We start from the raw sequence: 6,004 nt of genomic DNA, 5'->3' as shown, positions 1-6,004 counted from the left end.
GGTAGATCATTTGTTGAATGTTGCTTTGTTGCTGTTATGGATGTATCAATATATTTTAAAAAACTCATTTGCTTTGTTGCTTTGTTGCTGTTATGGTTAATTTCTTTATGTTAATTTCCTTTTCGGTTACTTTCCGTTAATTTCCTTTTTTGTTAGTTTCTGTTATGGATGTATTGTGAAATTAAACTAGGAATCCTGTTGTTTTTGAAAATTACTGAATGCATATAGAATATAGTGTTCACTCCATATTTTTTATTAAAAACATTATTCTTTCAATTATATAGGTAAGAATTGACAAAAACTTTTTTTAGTTTGAACCTTGCCTTTTGTCTTTTATTCAAAAAATTGTATTTATATTGTATATCAAAAAAGTCAATAAACAGATTTAGAAATCTATGAAAATCCTTGTATGTTTCATTTTCAGAGACCTTATATCATATTTATATTTATATATGTTGATTGGAAGCTTCACATTATCATTTCACTTAATTAGGTATGAGAAACTAATAGATTGAATCAATATGTCAAATATTCAATGTAAAAGGATATATTTGACATACAATTTTAAATTTTTAGTAGTTTACCATGCAATATAGAGTTAGGCTAATATGACATTGGTGTTATTTGAAACTAAATAACAGCACATCTTAAATCCTTAGATCTGCTTTAAGATTCGTACAAAATAAAGTGCTTGAACAGTAAAAGCGGATATTACGAATCTTAAAGCAGATCTAAGGGTTTAAGATGTGGTGTTATTTACTTTCAAATAACACCAATGTCATATTAGCCTAGCCCTGCAATATATCTTAGGTGGAACAAATAAGAATTTTTGTTAAAGTAATCAAATCATACTGTACAAAGATCATACTATATTAAATGCGTGATTTTTGTTAAAGTTGCTTTTATGCTGCATATTTTTTTGAGCATGTATAACCTTGCAAATTGGTGGTTGCTTCACTATTAAATTGTTGATTCAGATATTTATATTACATTCGAGGCAAGTTAGATAGCAAAATTAGGCTAGATTTATATATTACTTTAGTTTAGTATCAAGTACAATAAATTAAGTAATCAATATTCATTACATGCAGTGATTTAATTTCTCTCTATATTATTTCATATACACAACAAAATATACACCAACTTTTGAATAAGAAGACAAAAAAAAAAATCGTGTTTGACACTAACAGAATAGAATCCACGTTTTTATTGACACGGAAGGCTTAGTCGGACACGCTCGGAATACTTTATTTAGGTTTTCATTTGCAACTTCGAGGCTTCAGTCCGAGATTCAAATATATGCGCTTCAAATTAATATCATCATCGATTGTGGGACTGAATGTATACGTGCTCCGGAATAGTTTTTCGCTAGACTTTAGATGGGCGTTATTCATTATTTATTATAATACTTATGCTTTTACTTATTTCATCAGCAGCAAATGCTTAATTTCTTCAATTCACTCTTCTCCAATTCGGAACTTCTCCATTTTTACCTTTTTCATCTGATTTGCTTTTTTTTTTTTTTAATCATGTTTCTTCTTTATTATTTCCTAAATATCATGATTAAAATAATAAAAAATAATATGTAATAGGCATATCGTATCTTAAATTTTTGAAGATTACTGTATCACCGTATCTGTATCCGTATCGTATCCGATACGATACCCGTTCCCGCGAGCCTCGAACCTCGAACCAAGTATCACATGTGTTATATTCTAACAAATGCTCAATATAATTGATACTTCCGTTCAGCTTTTATTTTTTGTTTATAAATTTAATTTAAGTAGGGATTATCTAAAATATATTTATATAATAATAATAAAATAATGAGAAATAATATATATAATAGATATCACCGTATCCATATCGTATCCATGCAACATAGCATGTCATATTTTTAATTTTATCCTCCCTACTAAATAGCACGTTGAAAATTTTGGGCTCCAAGCACCTATTCACCCAGAGACGATCTCAACCGTTGATTGAGTAAATCTCAGCCTCTCATCAAGAGTATATTTCAATCTCAGCCATAAATCATTAATTGTGATTTTATATAGCAGTTTTATATTGTCAAATGTGTACAAGTTTAAATTTAGTTAAATGCGTAATCGCCACATAAAAAGACATATGGAAATTGTTTCATTTAAACAAACAAAAAGACACTTTTTTCTGTACACGGAACGCGTTTTCTTGTCTTCGCTTCTTCCCAACGCAAATACGCGTTCTTTTTTTTCTTTTTCTTTTTTTCTTTTCCTTTCTCCGCGCAGAAGCACCGACGGAGAGAGATATACTTACACGTGCTCAGGATTGAAATAATTGGTGGTTACAAATGCCTATGGTCCTTTTTTCTATTCTTTTCCTTTTTTTTTTTTTTTTTTCTTTTCCTCTCTCCACCAATGCTCAGGAGTGTAATTGGACATATCATTTGTAATCGGACACAAGTGTAATGTTAGTTTTAATAAAATCATTTTTCTTGTATTATCTTGTATTATGTATATTTTTTAATCAATAATTTTAATTATATTTTTTAAGAGAGGGTTCAAATGCACTCAAATTTTTGTGCACCCAAATGCACCCTATCTTTCAAATTATTTTTCTCTATTTTCAAAGTCCGAATAGTTAATCCGAACCGTTAGATGCGATCTATTAAGATGTGCTTGGAGACCAAATTTTACATTTTTTGAATTTTTTTTACTATTTATTAAACCACTTTGAAAATCACTGATTTTACATTTTTCTGGACCATTGGATCAGCAATTTTTCAAAGTGTCTTAATAAATAGTAAAAAAATTCCAAAAAATATAAAATTTGGTCTCCAAGCACATCTTAATATATAGATCACATCTAACGGTTCGGATTGACTATTCGGACTTTGAAAACGGAGAAAAAGGATAGGGTGCATTTGGGTGCACAAAAATTTGGGTGCATTTGAACCCTCCTCATTTTTTAATTATTTTTCATCCGACTTTTTAAGTACATATCATCATATTATGCTAGAGATAAAATAAATTTCCATCTGATCTTTAAAATACATATCTTTGTATAATTGACTACAAAAATTTAAATAATTGCATTTACATTCATTTCATAAAAGTGAGCAAAGTTAAAAATAATTGAAATAATTGTATAATTGATTTTTCAATCTCCACGGCAAATGAAGAAAATATAATGAAGAAATTAATTAAAAATTAATCACATTTAAAAAAAGTGATCAAAATAATATTTTACTTCCCGTTGCAACGCACGGACACTTGACTAGTTATGTATAAAAACTTCGCTTTGAATATTTTAAGAAAAAAAGTTTTCATCCACTGTGTTTTGTCCACGGTTTTTCCACAAACTACTCTCTAACACATTTTAACTGTAAAACTCTAACGACCTAATGAATTTTCACGGTCACCGGTCCCCACCAGTACGATTTCCTTAAATAAACTTCCTTCTTCACTAGCGTTAATTCCATTTTACAAATTTTCGATCTCTCCGCTGACTCTTTTCTCTCCGGACCTCTCTCCCCGTTCTCTTCTCTCACCATAATTCTGATTCTTATGGATTCAGATCTAATCTCGCCCCATTTACACACTAGCTTTCGCCCCGTTTCTTTTGCATTTAGATTTGATCTCTCACTCCAGTTCGTACCAGGATCGCGTCGATAATGAGGAGGAGGGCTTGCGGTGGGCTGCCATCGAGCAGCTTCCCACCATCACCCGAGCCTGCCGTGGCCTTGTCAGGACAATCTCAGGACGATAGAAGCCACTGGATGTGGTGGTGGTAGCTGTCTAGTTGAGGGTTCATTTGCTAAGGTGGATATGGCCAGACTGGCGCGTGGGGACCGCACTGGTCTCATTGACCGTTTGTTGGGAGATTTCGAGGATGCTGAGAATTTATTTCACAGAATTCGCCACAGATTTGATGTGTTAGTTTCATTCATTTCCTTAATTTTCATCCTCTTCATCTCTTCACCTCCCCTACCCTACCCTTGGCCTTCATCTCTTATAAACTACAAAGGCAAATGCTCACCTGAACATTTCTTCTTTAGTTTGAATTTTAGCATTGCTTAGCTTACTAATTTGTTTCCTACTTTTCTTATCCATTGTATGAGGCTGCAGTGTTTAGCTTGAATTTCCAAATATTGAAGTGAGATTTTTTTTTTTTGATTAATTCATGCCCTTGGGCCTCCAATTACATTTCATTCCTATGACTCAAAATCAAGCTATACTGACTACGACTCTATATCAGATAGGATTAACAACATCCTTTTTCTTTCTTTGAAAACAAAAAACTAAGCAACATAATCAAACTATATATCAAATCGGATTAACAGCATCCTTTTTCTTTCTTTGAAAACAAAAATTAAGCATTGTAATAAAAGAGACTATTTTAGAAATGTTGGATAAGTGAATCCCATATATGATTCTCCAGTCTTGGTACCTCTCCTTGCCAATTGGTCAGCAAGGCTATTGTCACTTCTTCCCACATGGTAGCAGTTGAAACCTGAATTTACCTTGAATTTCTTCCAGACTTCAAATATTTCCTTGTGAGCTCTCCAATCTACCTCCATAGGTGGTCCTTGTGCTGTGCAAGCCTCCGCCAAAGTCAAGTTGTCAGTGAGGAAAGTGCACTGTAGCAGGCCTTGAGAAATAACAAAATCCACTCCTTGCAACAAAGCCATTGCTTCTGCCTGCAAAGGACAGCATACCAGCACCCTTTCTGTTTTGTATGCTATTAGAGAGCCCTCTTGCTGCAATACAAATCCAATTCCTCCCATCCAGCCAACTATCCAAGACCCATCAACATTACATATAGTGGATTGATAGTTCAGTTGGGGTGAAGAAGTACCTGATTGTACCGTTTTGAGAGAAGCGTGAGAAGTAGCCAGTGTAATCTCGGATTGAATTAGAGAGGTGTAGGTATTGAAAGTTTTGAAGCTCGGTGTTTTTGCTTGGAATACTAGGTCATTTCTGCAGCGCCAAATAGCCCATTAGGCCATTGCCACTTTCTACCATAACTCAGTTGGTACCAATTCCATCATTGCTAACATTGTCTCCTTGATTGATGATTGGAATGCTCCTGTTCGGATTGCAAGAGAACCCGCTAGCCAACATGCTCTAGAAAAGTGGCACTAAAACGCCAAGTGCATCTCGTCCTCGTCAGCTTGTCCACACATTTGGCATACCGGGTCTCCCCTCCTTAATCTAGTAAACATTGTTTTGCTCAACGGAACTGCACCATGAGTGAACTTCCAGAGAAATAAACGGATTTGAGGCGGCAAGTCCCCAGCTTTCCAGATGTGTTTCCACAATCTAGACAGATCACTCTGCACCCCTACTTGGCTCCCCACTTCCTGTGCCATTTGATTATTGAGCAGACCCGCATATGCCTTTTTAACCGAGAATTGGCCATTTTCATTTGGTGAAAATATTAGTCTATCAGAATCCCCTTCAGTTGTAGAAGGTCAGATTGTTGAGACTATTGACATCGCCACTGTGTACCCAAATCTGCCCGCTATCATTTCTATGTTCCAATTATCTGTTTGCTCATCCAATAGCTGGTTCACTGTGCATTGCCTATCTGCTTGATTTTGGGGTAGATATGAAAAGGCCTGCGGAAACCAAGGCTGAGCAAAGATGGTGCATGTTAAGGGCCTAAAAGTAGATGCATACGTCCATGTTGGTAGCCGGACATTACCTTCAATTCCAATTTCATTTGCAACATGACCAAGGTAATTTCATCAACCCCAATTTATCTTTTGTAATTTAAGTTATCTCTTATGTTCAGTTTTTTCAAGGCTTTTCTGAGGCATTTGAGATTATTCCTCGGAAGAAGAACAAAGCTACCAATTTTGGATGACATCAGCGACATAATTCGACCATCTAGGTGTTACTCAATTAACCATTTTTTGTTTAACTTTGGTCAACAAACATAACATTTTAGGCTTTATGTGATACTAAAATTTACAATTATTACAGCATGACATTGTTGCTGGGGCCCCCAAGCTCCGGCAAGA

At 34.4% G+C, this 6,004-nt stretch overlaps 1 long non-coding RNA gene across 1 annotated transcript; it reads left to right on the top strand.

The window, feature by feature from the left end:
* The first annotated feature begins 5,634 nt into the window (after positions 1–5,634).
* On the top strand, positions 5,635–6,004 carry LOC144559418 (uncharacterized). Its single transcript, XR_013513135.1, has 3 exons — positions 5,635–5,719; positions 5,786–5,874; positions 5,967–6,004. It is a non-coding gene; the product is annotated as an uncharacterized LOC144559418 (long non-coding RNA).

Source organism: Carex rostrata, chromosome 9 (assembly GCF_964058835.1).
Source record: "Carex rostrata chromosome 9, lpCarRost1.2, whole genome shotgun sequence".
Lineage (NCBI taxonomy): Eukaryota > Viridiplantae > Streptophyta > Magnoliopsida > Poales > Cyperaceae > Carex > Carex rostrata.
This window is presented reverse-complemented; position numbering and strand designations above follow the sequence as displayed.